At 41.0% G+C, this 27,752-nt stretch overlaps 1 protein-coding gene and 1 pseudogene across 10 annotated transcripts in view; one reads left to right on the top strand and one right to left on the bottom strand.

Moving 5' to 3' along the window:
* The window catches only part of KCNMA1 (potassium calcium-activated channel subfamily M alpha 1), an 848,545-nt gene that overhangs the window by 123,167 nt on the left and 697,626 nt on the right, over window positions 1-27,752 (top strand). The gene's annotated exons all lie outside the window — the stretch shown is intronic.
* LOC133389789 (5S ribosomal RNA) lies at window positions 4,278-4,396 on the bottom strand (annotated as a pseudogene).

The following is a 27,752-nucleotide window of genomic DNA, read 5'->3' as shown; positions in this document are numbered from 1 at the left end:
TGTTTATGTGAAAGCTTCAGTTTTTGATATTGAGAGAGAAAGCTGAATGTGTAGTGGAGGGGGGAAATATAGAAAGGTGGCAATGGGGCCTGTCAACAATTGGAACTCAAGCTGAATCCTAGTCCACATGGCAGATGGCTATTGTAGGTGCTGTGGAGTCTGCTGACAGATTCCTTCCCCTTGTGTTATCATTTGCAAGGGATTCAGACACCAAGCCTTTTGTCGAGGCCTCCAAGTGGACATTGTCAACACTCCCAGGTGATAATGTGATCCCTTCCCCATGTAACTCTTCTGCAACATTTCCTGTCAGATAACCAAACCACTCTGATTAATGAGAGTGATGTAGCTGCTATTGATTGATGGTATCCATTACTTGATAAGCAGCAAGCCAGCCCTGTCTACCAAACCCTTTCACGTAGTGCTTATGTCTAGAAAATTAAACATTACAATGGCATCAAGTGCCAGTTGCATCTCTTGGGTCATTGCATTCTGCTTGGAAACTCTTTGTGGTGAAACAACATCCTGATCAACTTGAAGTGTCACTGCCAACACCAAAAGGTGCAATATCCAGCCAGCATTGTGTACCTTATACTCCATGTTGCAATGTTTTTGCTGACATAGGTCTTCATAAAAGCAAGCTGTTAGGCTTCGAAAGCTCAGGTGTTAGATACACATGTAACCTGAATGGGATTAAAAGCAAAATGCATAATTGACAGCTTCACATAATGTGTCTCTTGCTTCTAACTGTGGGTGAGGGGATCTAAACTTTGAAAGCCCCCCGCCAAAAAAGTATCCCTAGCAAATGTATGATTGGCCTTATCACAGAAAATGTTCTAGCTTAGCTTGCTCACAGAGGTTTTTGTTTTGAGGGTGCAGGTTTTTAAATATAAATATACATGTACATATCTGGGGAGCATTCAAGCATGCAGTCCCCCACCTGCAATAATTTTAGTGGTATAGCCCAATAAATGTGGCTATGTAAGAAATCCTCACAAATGTTGCATTCTGTGTGTGGGTGCAGGGGTGCACACTCCTGCTGTCCCAGGATGTAAACAGACATTGACAGCCAGGAGAATGTATGAACAAGTCCTATGGACTGTTGAATCTGGAGGTAGGTGTGCAAAATGGGATGCAAGGACTGCAACGCTGGCTCAATGGAACTACTTGTGTTATTGTGGTGACTTTATAAGCTCACCCTGTTCATTGCATTAAAACAAGTGGAAAGGTCAGTGCTGCTGGATTGCAAAAGTAAAGTACAAAGTCATAATGTACACCTGTAATGAATAGAGAGTGGAAGGATAGGGAAAGATTGAAGATGACGCATTTGATTTTAGGCCACCCCAGACCATCTGTGATACAATATAACAAGGATGGCAAACTTGCCATGCATAAGGTTCCTCCTTGTAGCCATGTCATCTGCTCTTTGCTTCACAGCCAAGTTCTTTTCCAGGCTCTGGTGTTAGAATACATGTGCTTGTTTTCATGGTTTTGCATTCTTTAAAATGTACACTTCATGCAAAAACTATTGACTGCATGCCAAAGGTGGTAGATTACTATCCCTCATAGTGTCCTCGCTGGTCATACTCAAACTGGTGATGGAGCGAAGTTTTTAATCTGACATCTTTCCTCACAACTGACCTGTTTTTAAAAATATCCTTCATTGTGCCCTTAATATAATTGCTGTGGACGATAGCAAGGAATTTCCCACCCCATCCCTTCTAAAAATTAAGTGGAAATTGCTTTATCCAACCATTTCCCCGCCTCACCTGAGTCTATTCTGTAATGATTCCCTGAAGTTATGTTTAGAATGAGTGTTTAATAATCGGTGGCTTGCATATTCCCTAGATTCTAATCTCTCCAGTGACCAGATAATTTATCTTCTAAAATTAGTTTCTCTTGGGTTTTAAGGAAAAAATCATTTGGAATTGACATTGTTGATGGAAAGGTCATTCATTGTCCTCCTGTCTCTATGAACAAGTGGAATTGGAGGCCTTTTCTTCCTTCATTTCATTTTGTGTCCATTGATTCCCAAACTTTTTGAAACAAGGTAGTGTAAATGTTGCAGAATTCTTTTGGTTCAGATTTGCGTGAGCTCTCTAAAGTGGCTAGGCCCAAAAAGTATTAGTAAAATGTATTAGTGGAAGTGCTGAAATTGCGCTTACAAAGCTAGGAGAAGAAGTAGCGTAAAGGTTATAAATATATGCTTGCTTTAGAGGTCAAATACCTATCAAAGGAGATATGAAGAAAATGTAGGGAAGGGGTTGGAGTAGTTGTTTCATGGAAAAGGAAGAGAAAAGTTATCTTGACCTGCATATTTTAGAGGAGATAATTATGTTTATGCTAAGTTAGGAATGTTGATGCCAAGTTATTGTACTGAATGACATATGCTTATGTATCACCATGTGATAATTGTGTACTCCATGTATCCTTGAAAACAGTATACAGGAGTGGTGTGTAGTCCATGATGGGGGCTTGCACAGAGACTTGTTCTCTGTGTAACTCCTCCAAGCAATTGCTTGTTTTCAATAAAGGCCTACCTTTTGCTCCAAGCCTGTGTCTTCAAATTTTATTTAAGGACCCCCAGCAAAAGACCCAAAGGAGGGAATTTCTCCAACATATAGCAATTTTTACTATACCCACTTTGGACTCCCAACAAAGAGGGACTGAGAGAAGAGATAAAAGGAGTCAGGTGTGTTGTTTTTGTTCTAATGCTGAAGTTCTGAGAGCTTATGCTGGCTATTTTAAAACAATGCAAGGAATTCATACTGAATTTGATGTTTCTATTGAAATATCAAGTAGGTGGGCAGAGCAATCCAAATGCCAGGGAGCTGCAGAAGGGGGGCTGGTGGAGGAGGAGCCAGTGGAAAGATCCACAGGATCCTCCTCCTGCTTGGGAGCTGCCGGCCTGGCTGGACACTGGCTCCATTGGGAGCCGTGCGGATGAGCCAGCCAGGAAACGACAGCTCCCTCAAATCAACCTCCCAGGGAGTAAGCGCTCCCTGTAGAGGCCCATTACAAAAGGCCAGTGGAGTTTCAGCGTGGAGTAGGGTTACCATCCCTGGATCATAAGAAAAGAGTACACAAGTACACTCTTTAAAAGATGATGATGATCTGGGGGCCGGAGGGAGGGGGTATAATTTTTTTATGTGCGTAAAATGTAGTAGGTATTCAATAAAATAAAAAAAATTTCTGGAACATAATTTTTATTGATGTAAATATAAAATTTTAATTGAATGACCAGAACCTTCAATTAGTATCATCACAAAAATCAAATTAAATCACAAATTAAAGTAGGTAACCATGTACATTGCAAGTACTTTTGCAATAAACATACATGAAAGAGATAAATAATTAGAGCTTTAACAAAACCTATAATATAAATATAAAAATTTAATTGAATGAATATTTTGCCTTACTTCGAACTTCGGCTAACAATTTTTTGTTTCCTGTACAATAATTGTAAAATTGTAAGCAATCAAATTCTTTGAAGTTATATTTAACCATTAACAAATTTTTTAAGGAGTCGACAGCCAGTCTATTTCTTTCATCAGTCCATTGAGCGTTCATCATGCTGAAGACTCTTTCAACATCAGCATTGTGGCTTGGTATAGCAAAAATGAAAGAACGTATTTTTAAAAACTAAGAGCTCACATTTTTATTCACTTTTTTGAAGTAATCTACCCATTTATCCGACGATATTTTCCTTGAAAATTCCGCATTCGTGGCCATGTTTTCCAAAAATATATTTAAATTAGAAGCTTGGTCAAATAACAAAGCGTCATCGATTTCTACATCAGAACCTGGGGGTGGGCTCTCAACGTGAGGAGGATCTTGCATAAATCCCCCTGTGGCTCCTACCCCACCATACCCCATTTTTGGGGCTTCTTCCCGCCCTCTGTCCACCGGGCTGGCCATCCCCAACAGTCCCCCATCAGCATCAGCAGGCTCCTGGTGGCGCTATGACTCAGATGTGGCAGAGGGCCACTGTCGGTGAAACATGGCACTGTTGGAAAGGTGACTTGGATTGCGCCCTAAGCCAAGAGCACTCTATGTGGCATAAGATGATTTAGCTTTAGAGTTATTGTTATTACAGGCATTTAATTATTCCCTGCTTTTCAAGGCAGAGGCTTTCCCAAGGAAATTTACAACACAATTGTTGTTGTTATATGCCTTCAAGTCGATTATGACTTGTGGCAACCCTATGAATCTTTTGGCTATAGTCATAGGGTTTTCATGGTAAGAGGTATTCAGAGGTGGTTTACCATTGCCTTCCTCTAAGCCTACGGCACCTGGCATTCCCAGGCAGTCTCCCATCTAAGTACTAACCAGGCCTGACCCTGCGTTGCTTCTGAGATCAGACGAGATCAGGCATGTTCAGGGGAGTATGGCTGTACAACACAATTAGAACAGTATAAACAATTAGAAACACATGAATGTCCTTGAGTCCAATACAAAATATATCATTCACTCATAAATGGTTTCCCAAAACATAAAGCTCTTCAAAGTGTACCCAAAGGTAAGACGAGAGGGAGCTTGGCGAATCTCCCTAGGTAGTGAGTTCTGCAGTTGTGGGGCCACCACTGAAAAGCCCATGTTACTGGTGCCCAGCAATCAGACTAATGTGGTAGGACAAATAACAGGGCTTTCAACATTGATCTTAAGGCTCAAATAGGTTCTTATGGGCAAAGGCTTATGATAACTTTTAAAACCCTACAATACAGGATCAAGTTAACAGCAAGTGCCATTGTTGTAAAGCAACCACTGTGGATACCTCTTACTAACATGCTGTTTTTCTGTCTGAAAGGATGCAGACAGAAGAGATGTGGCTCAGAAGAAGCCTTAGCTCTTGATTCTGCTCACTGGTGTTTAGTACTACTGGCCTTCAATATCCTCATGTAAAAGCATGGCATAGAAATGATACAGGCAATAAGGCCTTCTTTCTCTGCAATCTTTCGCTTTCTTACATGGGAGAAAGCCCCAGTGAAGTTCATTTAGTTTACTTCTGAGTTAGCATATTCAGGATTGCACTGCACATTGACCATAGCATTTTCAAGTGGAATGTATCATAACCATTCACCATGGCGTCCTCTGAGTTTTGTAGGACCAAAGCTATTTTAGAGTTAAATAGGTCAAAATGTATACTACATCCAGTGTTTTATTGTTTCCAGTATTGCTTTAGAGGCTCCTTAAAACCCAGAAAAGCTATAGCATAATTATTTTGTGTTTGAATGTTTGCATTAATGGAGATTACCAATAATTTTCCTCAGATTTTAAAATTAATATTCACAATTTCATTTTATTTGTTTAAAGATTTATATGCAGCCTTTCAAACAGAAGTTTTCTCAAAGTGACTTACAGTAATAAACATTTAAAAAGCATTTTTATTATTTTTTAAAAATTAAACTATAAACAGCACCGTAAAATATTCTTAATCCATACCAATAAAAGTGTGTTGCAGATTTAAGACAGGGCAATAACAGGCAAACACTTAGCTCATTCACATTTTTAACAAAAGGAGGTTGAAATAAAATATTTTCAAGGCTTGCTTAGAAACAAACAGCGAAGGAGTCAAGCATGATTCCCTTGGGAGGGAGGTTCATGGGACTATGACCACTTTCACACAAAATTGATTAGTTAACTAGAGGAAACAATAAAAGTGTGTGTGTGTGTGTGTGTAGTTAAATAAATCATACTCCAATAAAAGTTCAGGAAACATAAGTTGATACATAGGGGTGTGAACTTGTTTTTTACTTAACCCTTGGTCATTGCATCTTACTGTATCCAGCTAGGCAGGAACAGTTAAGTGGATCTGGAATACACAGTGCCTTGTTGAAGGAAGGACTGGTACTAGCTGCTTTGATGGAGGTGGTCACAGCCCAGAAGACGTTGACAGTTATTGACCAACCAGACACGGTGTCATTTATATTTCACCCTTCTTCCATCATTGAACCCAAGGTAGCTTATATGTGGTTCCCAGGTAGTCACCCATCAAGGCACTGACCAGACCCAGACCTGCTTAACTTCAACAAAGTGGTAGCCTCATGAGCTTTCAGACTGTACCTGAGACTTTGTGTCCAGACTCTGTGTCCAGGCTCCTCACAATTGAGGGGCACTATACACTGAAGTCATTATTGTTTTTGCCTTGTGAAGTGAACACCAATGGCCAGTGTTTCCCTCTTGGGCAAAGTGCTTGAGCAGGTGGTTGCCACTCAGTTCCAAGGATGAAACTGAATTTCTAGATCTGTTTCAATTTCGCTTCCATTACACATTTGGAACGGAAATTGTCTTGGTTCCCAAGATAGAAAACCTATTCCAAATTCTTTACTCTAAGTTCTCTAAGAGAAGTACATGGAGAGTGAAATCTTGTTAATTCTTCTCAATCTTTTCATGGTTTTCAGTACCATTGACTATGATATATTTCAGGATGAAGTGTACAGGGTGAGTAATGGAGGAACCACACTCTGATAGTTCCATTCCTACTTAGAACTATTGGATTCCATCTTGTCTCCTGTGTAATAATATTTAAATGAATAATTTATAATGTTATGTAATATTTTAATCTCAGGGTTCTAAATCACATGGTGCAAATATATTATGTCATATTCACAAACCATGCAGTGAGAGGAAAAAAACATTCACAAAGGCAGCCCCCCAGTTGCTTTAACTGAAACTTTCAACAGTCCTGATATTTTATAATAAATTTCAAAATACTTTAAGCATGTGCACATTGATTGAACCAACTCTCATCTTAACTTTACCTCACAGGGTTGTTGGAAAGACTCCATACAAACACACTGGAGATGTAAAAATACATCCACTCATACAATAGTTTATTGTCAAAACCAGATGGTCATTGCAGAACATTTTTTTTATAAATCAGTGTTAGTTTCCTGTCAGATAATAGCAGAGGCAGCTAAGTAAACCTTGCCTAATTGACTTAAAAATAGGATTGGAGAAGGATTAATAACACAATCCTATGCTATGCCTGCTCATAAGACCCATTGATTTGCAGCACAATCCTAACCAAAGCAAGTCCTATTGAATTCAATAGAGTTTACTTCCAGGTAAATGGGATTAGGATTGCAGCTCTATCCCAGAAAAGTGAGTGGAGGATTACCGTTTTATGTTGGGAGGGTTTCAAAACAGCCTCTGAATTAGACAAACTGCTCTGCAGCAGTCCTGGGAAACTTGTATGATTCCTTATATTTAGAAAACTATAATCCATTGTAATGGCATAATAAACTGCATGCACTTGTTATTTCTGCTCAAAAATTATTTGATAGGTAAAATGTACAATATGCTATTTTTGGAAATAATTTTTAAAAACCCTGCACGTACGCTTTTATCTGCATGTACACTTTTTTATCATTGTAGCTGAAATTGTTTCCTGTGCATGCCTACCAAGATCCTGCTGTGCTATGTGTTTCTTCTTTGATCTTCTGGACCTTGTGCTGGATGTGCACAGAGGGAGAAAAGTGGGCAAGCAGGGAGGCACACATGCTGCTACTGAAAGCTATAAGCTTACTCAACTCACGTGATATGCACACATATACCAATAACAAATATACAGAAAGAAGCAGGAAAAGGCAGCTCTTTTTAACACTTGTGTTTCTAGCTATTGCCCGGTGTTTAATAAATTCCTTGTCAATCACAGCTCTGACTTCACTCATTGGCTAATAGCCTGCATGAGTGGGGATTATGTGTGTGTGCGCATGTGTGCATATGCAACTATTTTTTAAATTATATTTTCAGGCAGGGTAAAATGTTTTTGTGCTTTAATACATTATTTAACTTAATAAATTAAAGTGTTTTAGAGGTGTCTCTTAATTGGGACAACTACCTGAATTAACTGGCCATCTTGAATCCTGACCCCGTTTGAGAATCTGTGCTAGGCTAAAAATACAGGGTGCAGGTATTAAATAAATTTGGTTATCATTTGTGTGTGTGGCAGTAGTGATCTCAAGTTTTCCCTGTCCACATTTCAGAAATAAATTAAGCCAGTTCTCTATCTTCCCCTTTTTTGCTTCATGTTTACCTCAAGTTCACAGTGCTTTCTGCTCCCATTTATTATTCTTTACCAAGTATGTACCCTCCTGTTCTACCTCCAGTTTACTCTGGCAGCATACATGGAAATTATCCGATGTTATCATCACAATAAGTGTGTGAGGAAGGCTAGACTGGGCTCACTGCATGCCTGGTAGGTCATGCAGTGAGCTTCATTGGCTAAGCAGGGATTTGAGACTGGGGCTCCCAAGCCACATTCATACTATTCCCCTCACAGACCTGTATTTCCCAGAGTTCCCTGGGAAGAGGGATTGATTGTTAAACCACTCTGGCAATTGTAGCTCTGTGAGGAGAAGAGGGGTCTCCTAACAACTCTCAGCATCCTTCACAAACTACCCTTCCCTGGATTCTTTGGGAGAAGCCATGACTATTTAAAGTGGAATAATAGTGGAATAAATGTACAGTGTGAATGTGGCCCTGGTCCAAGTCTAGTAGTGTAGCCACTGTACCATTCTTGCTGTTAGCTATCTGAAGCACAGAGATGACATACTAGGTATTTTCATGCATGCCTAGGAAAAGGCGAAAACTTTGAGGGAAAGCTGATCTGCGCCATAGCATGACAAAATAGATGAAAAGGAATCATTTATAAAATGCCTCTTAGGTTATCACACTGTGCCACTGAACAATGTTTTCTAAGCACTCAAAACACATATTGGGGCATCACTGTGCGTTCCCAAAGTTTGTTTTGTTTTGCTATTACACACAATCATCTTTGATTTCTTGAACATAATTTTGTTAGTTGTGCCTCCTGAATAGTGATGCGGATACTTTGAAGAGTCACCATTATTTGTATAACCCCAAGATCTACAATTTTTGTCTTAGTTAATTGGCCTGGTTTGCACATCTCAATAAGTCAAACTATGGATTACAGGAACTGTGTGGATGTGGAGGCTCCCAAAGACAAGTTCATAAATGCTTTGCTACTCCCCAGACTTTTTTTACTCCCATTCTGAGCTAAATCAAGGTTTGTCTCATATCAAGTTTATGATATGGGAAACCAAGTCATAGTTTAAATTTCTTGTTAACTGAATGATGTATTGAGTCTGAAGGAGAAGATTGAATTAAGCTGTGTAGTTTCCTTAGTTAGGCCACCCACTACTGAAGATTAGGAACATGGTTTTAAAGGCATTTTTTATGCATCATTAATGGTGCATCCAATTAAAAAGAAATTAAAATGTAAATCTCTGTTGACTGCCTGATTTATTTATTTTTAGTTCCCTTCCTGGGCTTCTGCAAGTACTTCAGCAAATTAATTAGATATGTGCTGAACTGCGTACAAAGTGAAGTTTGCCCATCTGAGAGCATGACATCCACTTACCTCTGTCACTCCTCCATGCTTGCCAAATGATGGATCTATTTTGAGACCAATGAGGATTTTTTTAAAAAAATAAAAGAATCGAGGGATCAACAGTAAAGCTATTTGAACTAGATAAAATTTTGTAATTATTCCATTCTCTCCTCCCTCATGTTAATCTCTTTGGTATCATTGTAATATTGTTAAATGACATCTGCAAAGGAGATAAAGGGCATTTCTAGTGGGTCATAATTATATAAGTACCTTCGTAATAGAGTCGGCAAGAAAATAACTTTATTGCTATACAAATAATCTGTATCTATTCAGATATATAGAAAAATCCAGTTGCCGGAATTCCATCATGTCATACTGGTCATGGTCAAGATCAAATTTGGGATTATGTTTTGTTCTGGTCAGAGGCAAGTGCCTGTGAGATGATACAAAGACCTCAAGAAATGGAACAAGCTACAAGGTAGCAGTTCATCAGATGACTAGGGAGCAAGATGATCAGTCAGGTATGGGCTGCAGGATCTTGGACAGCTTCAAGACTGACAACTTACTTCAACAATGGCCAGTGCCAAACTGAGCTCTTATGTGTTGGTGCTGCAGATCCTGAAGTCCAGCCTCACTACACCTTCCCTTGGTGAAGAGTGTCTTCTTAAAGGCTCCATTCATGTTTGTGAAGCCCTGCACTCCTATGGTGCTTCATGTTCTCTTTATGGGCCCTCAGATGTCTCCAGCAACAGGTAGATGGATGTATGAATGTGTGCAGACATTTCAAGGGTCTTCAGTTGCCTGACAAAATTGGCTGGGCAGCTGGCTGTGGTTTTGTGACTGGTGATATCTCTCCCCTACTCCACTCCTCTCTGAATTGGGCTGCTGTTTGGGGTGGCTATGTGGGGCCCCCATGGTAGCAGGGCTGCCTGATGCCCTCCCCACTGCTGGAACCCCCCATATCCCTTCTCTTTGCATTGACAGTAGCAGTGTCACCAACTTTCCCTTCTTATCCCCCCCCCATATTCTTCACTACTGCAATAGTGGTGGTAGCACTAGTGGTTTCTCCACTGCCCCGGGCTCTGAGAGGGCTCCTTCTTCAGAGCCATGCATTCTGGGCCAGTTGGCCAGAAGAATGCCTGCACCATTGCCATAGTTTGCAGAAGCAGCTAGAAAGGCTTTTCATTTTTAGAAGAAATTCTAAGTTTAAAAGTGATGCAGGCATTTTCTGGGCTACCTCATCCAAAATGCCTAAGAAGAGCTCCTTTGGCTTAAAGCCCAAGGGAAGCAGCAGGCAGGGAGATGGAGATAGGTGACTAGCTGGCCACCGTGGATGGAAGATGAGTTTGACTGCCAAGTGGTAATCTTGTATTTCCACTCAGACCCTGCACTAAATGAGTGGGCAGCAGGTCAGGCTGGTGAGGGGCCCTCTACGCCCTATCACCCTTGGCCAGTGCCCAGCCTGGATGACTGCTGGTGCTGGGCCTGCATGGGCACCCTGCCCTGATCCGTCAAGTTTGGTTCACTGCGTGGGGCCATGACTGCTGGGCCTATGGGAATAAAGCTATGGGGCTATGAACATAGGAAACAAGTTTGTTCTGCTGGTTCCAGTGCGTCTCCACCTATCTTCTCTGAAAATGCGGGTACCCAACACTAGTCAAACCCCACCCCCTTTTATTATAAAATGTGGTGGGATTAACTCAAGTGTGATTTTTTTAAAATTCTGCTTCAAACAGATTTTACAACTGATTGAAGATCAACCCATTGGCCCTCCGGGTGTGGTCAATGGAAATGCTTTGCTGTAGGCAACTAGTATGCTCACAGCCTTAATGACTCAGGACATCAAAGGGTGGGAGCAGATTTAGCCCCACACCAATAGTGTCCCAATGTGACGTCTTTGTTTTCTCACATGTGGATCATATTCATTCCTATGCAGAAGAGTACTTGACTATGCTGTCATGGTGAAAACCAAATCTGCCTATCAGGGCGTTGCACTTTTTGGTTCTTTTGCACATATATCAGCCAGCCCTTCATGGACGTTGTGCTTATGCATTTCTACTGTACTTTGACTTGAGTACGATGGAAGTAGAGAACTGGTGGTGGGACAAAATGTCTTTGTGCAGAAGAGCAGAGAGCTTATTTATTTATTTTTCAATACGTATAGACCACTTTTCACTACAAGTGGTCTCAAAGCAGTTTCCAAAACAATCAATCAAACAATGCATCAGTCCAACAAAAGGTGTTTAAAGCAATAAAAACCCAGGGTAAAATCATAAAATGGGCCTAATACAACTTATGTAAAATGCCTGCTGGAACAGAAAGGTCTTTGTCAAGCACCTGGGGCTCAACAGGATGGGAGCCTGTCTGGTCTGAGCTGGGAGTTCCACAGAATTGCATCTCTTTTGTGTGCACACAACACTCGTGAGTCTTCTAGCAAGCATGCAATATGCTCTGTCATCTTCCATTCATGAGCACTGCTGTGTATATCTATCATGGTTACTTTAAAAAGGAATGAATAGCAGAACATTTGTCCTGTATCCCAGTCAGTCTTCTTTGCCTGTGGAATGGATGTTGCATCAATATCTTTGAATGTAGACAGTCATATATAAAGAATAACTTCAGCTGGGACATGCATTTCAGTGCTTGCTTGGCCAAAATTTGAGCTATAGCCTGTCTGAAGTGGCAAATTGACAGATAAATATCCCAGATTGTTTCAGAAGACATTCCTCTGCTGAATTAATTCTCAACTAATTAATATACTATTATGAAGTGTGAAGGGAGGAGTGCTTAATCAATGAATTGCCTTAGCTAGCCAAGAAGAACCGGAAGGGGGAGGGGAAACATTAGAGCCACTGCAAGGCTTAAGAGAAAAAGCCCTCGTACAAGGCATGGTGATGTCTGGGGTCATAGGATTTTAGAGATAAATTGAACAGCCTGGAGCATTCCCAAGGCCTGGAAAGATTATGGGGCAGAAAGACAAAGTCTCATAAGAAGAACCATGGCTAGAGATGCATAGGTGTCAACTGTTGAGTTTTAAAATAACTGGGAAGCAACTTTGCTTTTTGAATATGTGAGGTTTGTTCTCAAAATTGTTTTCCCTGAGCATTCCTCAGGAAGAGGTGTACACATCACAGAGGCTCCAAATGCAGGCTTGCAAACAGGAATGCAAAAGCTACTAACCCATTTTTTTTAAAAAAAATGCTTTTTACTAGCATGCCTGCCTGCTAACGCATAGCCATTTGTGGCACACCAATAGCTAGAAAGAAAAAAAAAAAGTCTGTATCCCAAGTTACCAAAAAGGCTCCCTGCCTAGTTTCCCTGAGGCTGTTGTTACTCATCACAATTGATCAGCCAACCGACTATTTACATGCTTAGCTTAATGCTTCTGAATATACTTTCTATCAATTAGCTAGCTATGCTTCCTCTGGAAAACTAAGCATATTTCAAAATACTAAGTCAGCTTTATATTGTGAAATATTTATTGTTCGCAGAAGAGGAAAATTTAGATTTTAGTTTTTTAGAATACAGGTACGTCCAATGGCTACAATCCAGGAAAAGTTACTTTTGACCAAGTCTCTTGAAATCAGTGAGACTTTCATTCTGACTAAAGATGCTTACACTTACTGTTGTGCTGGTTCCAGTGCATCTCCACCTCTCTTTTCTGAAAACAGGGACACCCAATGCTAGTCAGACTTCATCCCTTTTTTACTCTAAAACCTGGTCAGATCAGCTTGAGTGCTTCTTGCTTTTCTTTTTTAAATTCCACTTTAGGCAGATTTTGCAACTGATTGGTAGATCAACCCATTTGTCTTCCAGGTGTGGCTTAGTGAGGCTTACATCTGAGTAGATACATATAAAGTTGCACTGCTTTCAAAAGTCTTGACTAACGTTTGCTGGCTTGTGCCCCTTGGCCCCATTGAGCAGGCTTGGGAATCCTTCAGTGTGTTGTACAATCCATCACTATGTGAACAATTTTCAAAACAATTTAGCCAGACTGAAAGATATATAGATCAGCAGAGTATTATATTATTTAAGAAACTTGCCAAGCACATTTTAAATGTGCTCAACCCTTCCCCTGCTCACTGGTTTTCTCTTGCAATCCCACCCAGCCTGGCTTATTTTCAGCCATAGAACCCCGTTTTTAGTGGTGGGCTACAAGACTGAGGATTTTCTGGCACAGAAGCAACAGTTAATAAATAAAAATAGAATGTTGGTGGAAGGAGGAGTTACAGGAGAAAGTCATTGGGCAGGGGAAGGGTTAAATACCCCTTTTTCTTGCTGATTTCCCCCCTAAAATGCTTCTTGCTCTGCATTTATGTTTATTTATTTATTCTATTTCTATGCCGCCTTTTCGTGAAAAGGCCCTCAAGGCAGCTCACAAGGTTGTGGATCTGCAGGACACTATGGCTACTTGTTTCCCTGGGACTCCTCCAAAAAGCTCCTTAGAAGTGGTGCAAGTTCATTCCCTCCCATTGGAAGGGCAAAAGAACAAACAACAATACAAAAGAGAATAAACTACCAACCCCACCACTTTCTGCCCTGCTTGCTCCAGATCTCTGCCCCATCCCTTCTCCCCTAAGTAGGTAGGCTTGCTCCCTGAGAGTGCTCTATGTTACCAGGCAAATATACTTTTGAGCATCCCATGTTTGTTGTGGAATGTGCAGTTGCTCTGGATTGTGTTCTTATCATATAGAAAATACTACAATGTGAAGCATACTAACAAGATGTTGCTTCTAGGCAGTAGAATTTTTGTAGCTAAAAGTTTCATTCAGCATCCTCATCTCTATTGGATGTTTAATAGCCTGTCATGCTTTCTTTGAATGTCTCTGCCTTTTCAGTGACCAGTTAACACAATTATTCTAATGAGGGATGAGGGAATAGCTTTAAGTATAATCACAGTCTCTTGCTTTATTAAGTGCTCATGGCTAACAGGGCTGACCTTGGTTCAGTTTCAGACCCTGCCCTGCTGCCTGAGTCAACTACACAGCAGACCTTTGTGACGTTACATCATACCTTCCACATCACCCAGGCCCTTAAGTGATTCCCATTGCCTTCATCCCCCCCCCCCAAAAAACCACCTGGTATGAGTAAGCCTCTCATTTGGTCACCCTAGATTTTGGGAGCAGACAATAATTGGCCTGAGGATGAATTGCTTCAGGCTGCTGGGTGATTCACTGGTTCATTCCATTCTTGTCTTTTATGCTGCTTGCCAATGGGGTTAAACCTGGATCATTCTTTCCTCCCTTTTGGTGGAGATCTGTCTTTTAACTTCAGTCCAGTGCCTAATGGAAACTACAGAAACTGACAGCAGTCAGGCAATCAAGTGGCTCAGTCCCTGGCACCTCCAGTGAAAGGCTCAGGTGGCACAGCTTATTTGTTTATTTGATTTATATCCTGCCCTTCCTCCCAGTAGGAGCCCAGGGCAGCAGCTGAGAGATGCTTTTGCCTCCTGAGACTTTGGAGAGCCACAGCCAAGTAAAAGGTACTTCTGGCAGTTGAATCGGTGGTCTGACTGAATATCTAATACAGTTTCCTGTGTTTAAATGCATTGAAATTATATGTGCAGAAAAAAATTGTGTATATATCAAAGTCTCCTGTGTTTGTAGAGGCCTAACTGGCCTCAAATTGAAGTTGGGCATTCAGTGTCACTGGTCCCATGCTGTGGAGCACTCTTTCAGCAGAGATTTGGCAGGCACGTTTGATTTTCAGGCATCCCTTGAAAACATTTTTTACGCTAACAGGCCTTAAACTGATTGTTCTGTACTGCTTTTAATGGTTCTAATGTTTTATATATTGCTGAACACTGCCCTGATATTTTATGAGGGGACAATATGAATACTTTTATAAACAAACAAACAAAGCAAAGTGCCAAAAATAATTGGTATGTTGAGGGTGCAGCTGCTGAGGTTTAGGGACATGAGGGAGAAATTGATTAATTTAAATGTGTCCATAGAATGGCACTGATACAGAGCTGAAAATAAAACTCTAGGAGGTAGTATGTCCCATAGTCTGGCTTCACACTGAGCACGCCTACAGGAGGACTGAGCAGGGAGGGGCACATTGACATCATCCTGGCTCCTGCCTAGTCTGCTCTCCCAGCTAGCAAGAGGTTACCATTTTGGTGTTGTTGTTGTTGTTTGGCCTGCATCACTTTGTTTTCCATTGAGGTAGCTGCCTGCAAGTAAGAGTATGTTAAAGTTGGTTATTGTTTGATTGCTAGCTAAGTGGACACAGGAGATGTGTGTGTGGAGTCTGCTATAAAATCAGTCTCTGCTACAGTGTGATGGGGTAGACTGCAGTGGGGATTTCCCTCTCAGGTTGCCACTTTGGGGAAGTACTGGGCAGGAGCATCTCCTCTGTTAGCCAAGATATGGAATTGTAGGCCAGGCACTGTGGGGGACAGGCTTGTGGCCCTTAGCCAGGGGAAGAGCATGGGGTAGGGGACGTTTAGTTTGGTGGTGTTCCCCCTAAGAGAGAAACAGGGGAAGGAGTATTGGAGTTGCTCTACTATCTTCCGCCAGACAGTGTGGGATATGCCTATCACTACTGGGCTGTAGTTTATCATATGTGACCCTAATATTCCAGATATATGTAGTATGGGTTGATAATGCTAGAATATGTCTGGGTGGGCAAGTAACAGGGAGTTGCAGATATGTTGCCAGCTGTGGTGGGCAGGGAAAGGTATAGTTAGAGTGGAGGGGCTGACCACCATCTGGAGCAAAGACGTAGGTGTTTAGTCCCTGTCCCCCTCTCACTCCTCTGGAAGTTACTGGTAACTTATCCACTGAGCCCTCTGGTCTGGTGGTGCTGTTTTTGAATGCCAGGTCAGTCCGCAGTAAGTCCATGATCATCTGTGTCTTGATCATGGATATAGGAACTGACTTGCATGTATTACTGAGACTGGGTATTCCTGACCTAACTCAGCTGTGCCAAACTGGGTACTTGGTACAGCACCAGGTTAGACTGGAGTGGGGGTCGAGGGGGGTATTGCAGTTGTCCATCTCCTTCACCAGAAAACGTCTTGAACTGGGGATGGGTTTAGAGTGTCTGCACCTGGTGTTGGGCCAGAGAGACATACTGGGGATGTTGCTGGTCTATCAACCACCTTGTTGCCCAGTGGCATCCCTGACTGAGGTGGAAGTCTCTGCATGGTATTGGAGAACCCCAGGATGATAGTTCTGGGTGACTTCAACATCCACGCGGAGGCCGCCTTTGCGCCAGTATGGGATTTCATGGCCTCCATGACAACCATAGGGCCATTTACTACTATTATTAAGGTAAAACTCAATTTTAACTACAGGTACTTGATGGAGGGGGTTGCACTGGTTGACATCTGTCTTCACAGTGGAAGATATAGGGCAGATCCCTGAACCTGAACTAACATTTGCAGGAAGGGATTCTGAGGAACTGAGACAAATAGTGGTAACGAGAGAGGAAGTTCTAGGCTTAATGGACAATATAAAAACTGACAAATCACCGGGCCCAGATGGCATCCACCCGAGAGTTCTCAACTCAAATGTGAAATTGCTGATCTGCTAACTAAAATATGTAACTTGTCCCTCGGGTCCTCCTCCGTGCCTGAGGACTGGAAAGTGGCAAATGTAACGCCAATCTTCAAAAAGGGATCCAGAGGGGATCCCGGAAATTACAGGCCAGTTAGCTTAACTTCTGTCCCTGGAAAACTGGTAGAAAGTATTATTAAAGCTAGATTAACTAAGCACATAGAAGAACAAGGCTTGCTGAAGCAGAGCCAGCATGGCTTCTGCAAGGGAAAGTCCTGCCTCAGTAACCTATGAGAATTCTTTGAGAGTGTCAACAAGCATATAGATAGAGGTGATCCAGTGGACATAGTGTAGACTTTCAAAAAGCTTTTGACAAGGTACCTCACCAAAGACTTCTGAGGAAGCTTAGCAGTCATGGAATAAGAGAGGTCCTCTTGTGGATAAGGAATTGGTTAAGAAGCAGAAAGCAGAGAGTAGGAATAAACGGACAGTTCTCCCAATGGAGGGCTGTAGAAAGTGGAGTCCTTCAAGGATTGGTATTGGGACCTGTACTTTTCAACTTGTTCATTAATGACCTAGAATTAGGAGTGAGCAGTGAAGTGGCCAAGTTTGCTGATGACACTAAATTGTTCAGGGTTGTTAAAACAAAAAGAGATTGCGAAGAGCTCCAAAAAGACCTCTCCAAACTGAGTGAATGGGCGGAAAAATGGCAAATGCAATTCAATATAAACAAGTGTAAAACTATGCATATTGGAGCAAAAAATCTTAATTTCACATATACGCTCGTGGGGTCTGAACTGGCGGTGACCGACCAGGAGAGAGACCTCGGGTTTGTAGTGGACAGCACGATGAAAATGTCGACCCAGTGTGCGGCAGCTGTGAAAAAGGCAAATTCCATGCTAGCGATAATTAGGAAAGGTTTTGAAAATAAAACAGCCGATATCATAATGCCGTTGTATAAATCTATGGTGCGGCTGCATTTGGAATACTCAAAAAGGATATTATAGAGTTGGAAAAGGTTCAGAAGAGAGCAACCAGAATGATCAAGGGGATGGAGCGACTCCCTTACGAGGAAAGGTTGCAGCATTTGGGGCTTTTTAGTTTAGAGAAAAGGCGGGTCAGAGGAGACATGATAGAAGTGTATAAAATTATGCATGGCATTGAGAAAGTGGATAGAGAAAAGTTTTTCTCCCTCTCTCATAATACTAGAACTCGTGGACATTCAAAGAAGCTGAATGTTGGAAGATTCAGGACAGACAAAAGGAAGTACTTCTTTACTCAGCGCATACTTAAACTATGGAATTTGCTCCCAAAAGACGCAGTAATGGCCACCAGCTTGGATGGCTTCAAAAGAAGATTAGACAAATTCATGGAGGACAGGGCTATCAATGGCTACTAGCCATGGTGGCTGTGCTGTGCCACCCTAGTCAGAGGCAGCATGCTTCTGAAAACCAGTTGCCGGAAGCCTCAGGAGGGGAGAGTGTTCTTGCACTCGGGTCCTGCTTGCGGGCTTCCCCCAGGCACCTGGTTGGCTACTGTGAGAACAGGATGCTGGACTAGATGGGCCACTGGCCTGATCCAGCCGGCTCTTCTTATGTTCTTATGACTTTTGACATGCTCAGATTGTAAAAAAGACGTATTTTATTATCACTGTAGTGATTATTTTCTACTTTTTATACCTCATAATGTGACACAAAAGTCATACAACTGGTAAAATCACTGAGCTGGCCAAAGACATAGGTGGTTGTGTTTACATATGTGGTGTAAAACATTCTAAAAAGGTGTATCTTCACTTTAAATCCTAGTTGTGGGAACATCAAGGTTTATTTGTTGGAATTTATGCTCTGAGCCTTTTTGAGGAATGGCAACAGTTTGATCTAATTGTGAAGAAAGCTATGTTTAAAATATTCTCTTGAATAAGAGCTGTACAGCTCTTTAAAAAAAAAACCACATTCCGACCTATCTAAATGTATTTTAAATAGAGGAAATTCCTCTTTATGAGGAGATAGATGCCAGAATAGCCTAGTTCTTTCATGGGGAGAATTCAGAAGCGGCTACATGACTCCGGCAGAAGATGAAGAGGGCAAGTAGACGGAGTTTCATCATGTATTCCTTGAAGACTTTGTGGCTGAAATTCGTCAGTTCAAGACCTGCATGTCAATATAAACACATGGGCATTTACCTTTAGCCTCACTCTGTTACATCCACAAAAACAACAATAGTGGTTCCGTGTGCTCAGCTCAACCCCAAGAATTCACATACTGGTAAGTGGGGCTGCAATTGTTGTTCCCAAGCTGCTGCCTTTGAAGGTAGACCAAACCATGTATGTTTTCTCTCTGTCAATTATTACTCACTGGAATTGGGTTGACTGTCAAAGTGAGTTTATGGCAGCCACAGAGTAGGCAGGAAAGAGTAGAAAATCTTCTTACTCTTACTCATTTCTCAAAACTCTCTCTGCGGTGAAAGGTCAAGTCTGTAAAGAGGTTTGGAGCAGCCAGGTTAAAAGCCAGGCAGGGCATTCACTTCCTCATTGGAATTGGATTGGCTGACAAATAATTGACACAGAGAACGCACATGATTTGGTCTACCTTCACAGGCTTGGGAACAACAACAATTGCAGCTACACTTACCAGTATGTGAATTCCATTTTACCACTATTGGGCAAGAAACACACCGTCATGCAACCAACAAGGCGCATCATCAGTGGGTTTCAGGGGGTTGAGGTGAGCACATGGAACTACTGTTATTGCTTCTATGGATGTAAGAGTGTGAGGCTAAAAGTAAATGAAATGCAAATAGAAAAACAAGACAGTGATGATTTCCTAAACGCAACACCATACCAACCACAACAAGATTCCTATGAGTAATGCAGAAAACTCAGCATCCCACAACCAGTCAGGATTCCTAACCAAAAAACAAAACTAAAAAAATCCTGGCAGCCAGTCAGCCAAGATCACAGAAATCCCCATACAGCACAACCAGACCCGGGGGCTGCAGTTAATGCAGAATGCTGTGGCACGATTGCTGATGTGAGTGAGACCCTATCAGCACATAATACCTCTGCTCTGAAATCTGCACTGGTTGCTGATTTGCTACCACACTAAGTTCAAGGCCTGCTTTCCATGTTATGGGTGCCACACAATACTTGTTCTGCTCTTGTGAGAAATCAGTCTTTTAGTGTGGCAGCACCTACGCTTTGGAACTCCCTGCCTATTGATGTTAGACAGATGCCTTCATTGTACTCTTTTCAACACCTGCTAAAAACATTTTTATTTAGGCAAGCCTATCCAGGCATGTAGAAACTATTGTCTTTTTATATTTTTTAACTCATTGTTGGTTTTATTATTCTGAATGTTTTTAAATACTTGTCTTTCATCCTTTTTGCCAATAATTTTATTGTTTTAATTCCTTCTGTAAACTGCTTTGAGATTTTTTACAATAAAGCGGTATATAAATGTTGTAAATAAAATACATAAATAAATTTTGGAGTCACTGTGGCCCTTGGGTCTCTTTCCACTTTTAGGAACAAAGGAATCTGCCTTATACAGCCTCAGGAGATTTGGTACCAGCTAGCTCAGCGCTGATGACATGGACTAGCATTGGTTCTCCAGGATTCCAGGCAATAGTTTTTTCCAGAAATTGAATTTGGACCTTTGCATGCAAAACATATGCACTACCACTGAGCTACAACCCTACCACTGTTTAAAAAAATATATTTTAAAATTGTTCTTTTCAATTTACTAATGAATGTGCATCATACCTAGGGCAGATCAACACCATTCATTTAAAGCACATTCAACATACATTTGAAGCACATGAATCACACCACAGAATCATGGGAACTGTCATTTGTTAAGGGTGGTGGGAGCTATAACTGTGTGGTGGAAACTGCACTTCCCAGGATTCTTTAGGGGAAGTCATGCACTTTAAATGTGAGTTTAATGTGCTTTAAACGTATTGTGTGGATCTACTTCATAAACATTGGCTGCATGTAAATTGTTTTAATTAATTTTTTAAAATGGACATTAGCTATAAAGTTTACTGGGTGACCATGGGCTACTCCCCGTATCTCATCCTAATCTGCTCCTCAGGATGAAAACAACAGAGGAGAACCATGGCCACCCCAAGGAAGAACAGCACACTTAAAATGTAGAGGAAATAATAATGTATAACCATAGTGTGAAATCATATACTTATTGGGACAAAGTATGAAGAAATATTTATATAAGCATGACTATCAAATATGTTTATTATTTACACAACCTGTAAAGATATTTATAGTTCAATCCTGTTTCTTTACTCAGAAGTAAGTCCCAATGTATTCTGTGGGGCTTAATCAAACTGGGAAGCATGCACAGAAATGCAACCTCAAGTGATAAGGAGCGTCATTCATTCAACCCAAAATTCGGAATCATACCACTTTAAGTTGTTTTGCCACTGTTTATACTTGTTTTATGGTTATTGGAATTTAAAGGGATTTATTTCTTATTGTGAGCTGTCTTGGTTTCCAGTTAGCAACCCTACCTCACAAGGTTGTTGGAAAGAACACACACACACACACACACAAGATGTAAAAATACATACACTCCATATAATAGTTTATTGTCAAAACAAGTTGGTCATTGCAGAACATTTTTAAAAAATAAAATCATTATTAATTTCCTACGTAATAAAAGCAGTGACACCTAAGTAAGCCCTGCCTATTTGCTTTAAAAATAGGATTTGAGGGGGAGATATTTACAACACAAACACAATCCTTTGCTATGTTCACTCAAAAGTCCCATAAATTTACAGCACAATCCTAACCATGTGTACTCAAAAGTAAGTCCTATTGAATTCAATGGGGTTTACTCTGGGTATGTGGGATTAGCATTTCAGGTTTACTCCCAGAATAGTGAGTACTGGATTAAAGCCTCATATTGGGAAGGTTTTCAAAACCATGCCCTCTTCAACAGCTCAAGGAAAATTTAAACTTGTTTGATTTCTGCATAGAAGAGAGAAAAAAACTGAAACCTGTATACTTAATTTATGAGATTTTCAGATAAGAATGAAGAAACAAGTTTTCTGACCTCACAATGGGATCTAGCTATCTGGAGGTCAACAAATCACAACCCTGACTCACTTATTGGCTAAAAACCTGAAAGGGCAGGGTTAGAGCAGCTGGCTATGAGCTCATTTAATAGAGGTTGCAGGAGCGGGTGGCGGACGTTTTGGTGTGTGTCTCGTGAACCAGACCACCTAGAAACTTAGTTTCTGTTTTTAAATGAAAGCTGAGAGTCTGGAGATTAAGGAGAGTCACCCTGAGATCTGGAGAGGGCCCCCAAAATTGAGAGTCTCTGGGCAAAAACCGGAGACCTGGAAACCCCAATCTGCATGCATTTTATTTACTTATAATAATTTTTATAAACCACCAACTTGAAAAAAATATATCATGGTGATGTGCAATAAAATAATTAAAACATCATAAAATCCTAAAATCTTAAAATACAGAACAAATGACCAACATTCAATCAAATGAATTCTCTAAAAATGCTTGGTGAAACAAATACATGTTCAGCAAGTGATGGCATATCAAAACTGTAATGCTGTCTGAATAGTGCTCTAGTTTTCTGGTGCCACGGTGCTAAAAGCCCTGGTTCACGTACAATCTAAACAAATGTCTGATTCAATTCTTAGAGGCCATAATGTGCAATGAGAGGATAAATTCTAGTCTTGTAATGTGGAAATAGGATTGAACATGGATTTATCCCAACCTACTCTATTTGAAAAGATTTGGTAAGTGGGTCATTTTTAATATACATGAGACTCAGCATGAGTTTTCAAACAATCCACACCAAGGTTCCAGACGTAGTTCTCACATTAGTTTTTTGTCTAAAAACTTTTTTTCTGAGAAAAATCTGTACTAAAATGTTAATTTTTTTAGAGATTTCTGGATAGGGATTTTCCTCATTCGCTTACAGGATTTAAATATAATTATCTGGATTTCTATGAGTTAGATCTGTCTTGCTTCCCATCCTTTACCTGACAGGCTATTAAAGATAAATTGATGGGGAAGATAAACTTCTTATTGAAGGTACAATCAGTGTGATTGTTGGGACTGTCAAAAACCAGATGGTAACAACAAATGCCATGTCTTTCTGAATTTGCTCAATAAGTGGAGATAATGCTTGAAATGGGTTTCCTAATTAATTTGTTAGTGATGCACTGTGAGAAATATATTGACTGGGCTAATTTACTCAACCTGAGAATATGAATGTAGGTGCAGGAGTCATTATGAAGTGTATTGGATGGAACTTAAAAATCAGAGAAGTTTCCAAAAGCCACATTTTTGCCAGTAGCATGACACTGTATGGGTAACCTTCAGCATGCGTTTGTGTTAAGGAAAGATATACACCACACTACGAGCTTAGACTGTTGTAATGCCATGTTTTAACTGTCGTGGATTTCCCCAAAGAATCCTGGGAAGCATAATTTGGTGAGTGCACTGAGAATTCTGTTTGTTCATTTCTGTATTTCCATACAAGAATTACATCCTATGAAACATCTCAAAGCAATTTTACAATAAAATCATTATATAGCTATGAGAGTGGCTGTATTGCTATAGCCAGCATGGATTTTTCACATTCCACAATGTTAAATTGAAAATACCCCCATGCCATTCTCATGCTTCCCATAAGCTCATTTCAAAACAAAACCTTACAAAATTTATAGTCCTGAACTCAAACGCTTGCTTAACAACCCTCTAAATTTTCATGGCAAATCACAAAACAGTCAGAGAGAATAGAGAGTTCAAAGTCTAAAAAGGGGGGGAAACCCAGAGCTCTTTTGGACTTTCTTCTGTCAGAGTTCTCATAATCGGTTGAAATTAATTAAAAATCAGCCATGTTCACAGATTACTTGTAATCCTATTACTGACCTTGCCCCAGACTCTGACCTTCATCTTCTGCAGTTTAAAAGTTAAAAACAAATGCCTGTCTGAATTTTAATTAATATAATAAATGTTACATTGAACTGAATGATAGTGTCAGGCATGCTCAGTAAGAACCAACTGTCAGTGTTCTAAAAGCCAGACTCACAGCTGATTGGCTTGGCTAATCAGGGGACCACACCCACACTAGACTTTGATTTCATGTGAGACAGTCATGGCTTCCCCCAAAGAATCCTGCGAAGTGTCGTTTGTGAAAGGTGCTGAGAGAAGACTCCTATTTCACTTACAGAGCTTCAGTGGCGAGAGTGGTTTAACCGTCAGCCACTCCGATTGAAGCTCTATGAGGGGAACGGCCTCTCCTAGCAACTCTCAGCACCTTTCACTAACTACACTTCCCAGGATTCTTTGAGAGAAGCCATGATTGTCCAAAGTGAAAGAAAGGCCTGGTGTGGATGTGGTCAGGGACAGCTTTGGTTTAAATTTGGGTGGGAGGCTACATGTGCCTGCTGTAGAATAAAATGATGGGGGAAATGCTGAATAGCAGTTATACTGTTCACAATGTTTTCCTTTTGGAAAGCAAAGGGGCTTTGCCTCTGCCCAGTGCCCACCCACCCAATCCCTCCCCCCTCCTCCTCCTCCCCTACCTGCCCCTCCCCCAGGTCAGTGTTGGACTATGACCTGGGAGACCAGGGTTTGAATCCCCACAGAGCCATGAAGGTCACTGGGTGACCGTGGGCCAGTCACAGCCTCTTAGCCTCAGAGGAAGGCAATGGTAAAACCACCTCTGAATACCGTTTACGATGAAAACCCTGTTGATAGGGTAGTCATAACTCGGGATCATCTTGAAGGCAGTCCATTTCCATTTTCAAACATGATTGCACAGAAATAAATCCCACTGAACTCAAAAAGTATCAAATGATCAAACCCACCCTCCCTTCTCCTTCCTCCTATCTCTTCCCTCTTGCCCCTTCCCTCCTCCTTCCTTTGCCCCTCCCTCCCCCTCCCCATCACCTTCTAATCCCCTCCTTCCCCTTCTCTCTCCTCCCCTTTTTCATCCCCATGGTCAGTGTTACCTATCTTAAGCATGATTGCATGGGAGTAAATATCATTGAACTCTATAAGCATGCAAATAATCAAACCTGCCCTCCCCTCCCACTTCCTTTGTCCCCCTCCAATCCGCTCCTTCCCCCCCTCGTCCGCCATGGTCAGTTTTACCTATCCTAACCATGATTGCATAGGAGTAAATCCCATTGAACTCAATAAGCCTACATATGATGACCTGCCTTTTTCCTCCTTCCCCTCTCCTCTTCCTCCTCCCCTCCCCACTTCCTTCTTCCTCCTCCCCTCCCCACTCCAGCTCTCCTTCCCTCCCCCTGGTCAGTTTTACCTATCCTAAGCGTGATTGCACAGGAGTAAATCCCACTGAACTCAATAAACATACAAATTATCAAACCTATCCTCCTTCCTTCCCCCTCCTGCCTGCTCCCCTCCTCCCCTCTGCCTTTCCTCTCCTCCCTCCTCTTCCTCCCCCCCCATCCCCTGTGGTCAGTTTCATCTATCCTAAGCATGATTGCAGGGAAGTAAGTCCCAGTAAACTCATTAAGCATGCAATGATCACTCCATTCTCATCCTGGATTAAAAAGCAGAGAAATTCGCTAATAGACAAAAAACCTTGCGGTTTAAGAACATACCTATAGCCCACAGCTATTTCTATCAAATTTTAAAAAGTGGGGAAATTGGGCAGCTATAGTGAATGCACCAGGGGAGCAGGAGACCTGACCTCCTCTCTGAGACATTGTACTGCCCTACAAATTGGTCAAAATGCAAAGGCAATTTGGGTTGGTCTTTCACAGTCCAATCCACTTCCTGTGTAGCTTGGAAGAATTTGGTAACATGTGCCTCTGAGCATATGGTGAGTGGTGGCAACACCTGTAGCAGCCAAAATAACAGAAAGAAGACATGTACTGTGCTGATCTTGTTTTAGCAGGGAAGAAGCAACATTATTAAGACAGTTGATATAGTTCAGATGGTCACTTTAAATATGTCTAATTTACTTTGCAATTTTAGTGAAGTTTCCCATAGGAAATCATATTCTTTTGTTTCTATTTCTGTGAATATGTGAAGTACAGCAACACTTCGCAAAATTTACACTAAAAAAACTCCAAAAATAATTGTGGAGTAGTGGCACTGACTATTCTGCAGAATAGTCTCCAGTAGACATCAGGAGTGTCTCAGTTTGCACAAGATAAAACCGTGGGAGCTTAAATATATTCTAGCAAAATTCTAGGTGTGCTCTATGTTTTTAACTGACCGTGCCTACCTTGCCTTAAATGAAGTGGTTTAAACACAGCAGGCTGAAAACATGCATCCTCTTTTTTCCAACAGCTAGTCACTGCTGATGTAGCAACATATTGGAATCAGTCTGATTTTACATCAAACTGCAGTTTCAGATTCAACTGTTAATGCACCCAAAATAGAAGTAGAACATAGCCTCCAATTTGAAACACAAAAGGCTGTCTTCACCATCATATGAGATTGACCAATAAAAAGGCTTTGAAATTAATAAAAATAAATTTGACACAGATTTCTAAGATGAATAATGAGGGAAATAAAATTTTCTAGATTAGATCTCTGTAGAAACATTAGTAACACAGGAAAGAAGCAAAGTAAGACGAACACAAACAAACATACAAAAATGTAATTCTCCATCTTTGGAGATGGCAGGTGTTGCCACCACTCACCATATGCTCAGAGGCACATGTTACCAAATTCCTCCAAGGTACACAGGAAGTGGATTGGACTGTGAAAGAGCAACCCAAATTGTGTTTGCATTTGAACAAATTTGTAGGGCAGTACGATATCTCAGAGAGGAGGTCAGGTCTCCTGCTCCCCTGGTGCATTCACTATAGGTGCCCAATTTCCCTGCTTTTTAAAGTTTGATATAAATATCTGTGGGCTATAGGTACGTTCTTAAACCACAAGGTTTGTTGCTTATTAATGAATATATAAAACAATTTCAGATGTAAAAACAATTCAAGCAACTTTATATTACAGAAGCAAAACAATTTCATATATTAAAAACAAATTCAAATCCATTGTAGATACAGACTGGTATAAAAACCTCCACTTAAAAGACTTGTGGCAAAAGGAAGGTCTTCAACAGATATCAAAAAGATAACACATGCACAATGATGCACAATGGGAGGGTGTTCCAGAGAGTAGGTGCCACTACACTAAAGGCCTGATTCCAACATAGTACAGAACAGACCTCTTGACAAGGTAGTATCTGCAGGAGGCCCTCTACTGCTAAGTACGGTGACTGGTGTTAGAGACCCCTAGGCACTCCTTGTCAGTGTTACCTGTCATGGTTATAATATAATAGGCATTATAAACCAGTTTATGTTTACTGAATTCTGATTTCTCACAGTCTGATTTTTTGAGTGTAGTCCATGACTAAACAGGACCTCCAGATTCAGAAGCAATAATATATCTCTAAATGCCTGTTGCTGGAGCGCAAACACCAGAGGAGGGGGTTTGCTTTCATGTCCTCTTGGCAGGCTGATAGAAATCTGGCTTAGCAAGTGTCCATCTGGTCCATACAGGACCAGATGGACACTTAGTCTCATGCAGCCATGCTCCTTTTACATTTCTATGGATGCTGTTGGTTTGCAGAGAAAGAAGAAACAGTGGTTGACTAACTGCACATTGGTTTACTGTGCTACATACGCAAACCATGTGGATTCTGTTGTACATCTTACAAAAACACAGCCCTAAAGTCTGGGAAGAAAACTTTATATTTTTGCACACAGTTATGCCATTTAATTTTCAGGAGGTGAAGCAAAAACTTGATCATTTCATAAAGTCATTTTATAGGAAACCATCGCATTGCATTACAAATCCGGTGTATCTTTCTGGCAAAACAGCACCAGCAACCAGTGTTGCTGTGCCATGGAATCATAGGTGGGACCAA

Source organism: Rhineura floridana, chromosome 7, assembly GCF_030035675.1.
Source record: "Rhineura floridana isolate rRhiFlo1 chromosome 7, rRhiFlo1.hap2, whole genome shotgun sequence".
NCBI classification, from domain to species: Eukaryota; Metazoa; Chordata; class Lepidosauria; order Squamata; family Rhineuridae; genus Rhineura; species Rhineura floridana.
The sequence above is the reverse complement of the archived record's forward strand: the minus strand, read 5'-3'. Positions and strand labels throughout refer to the sequence as shown.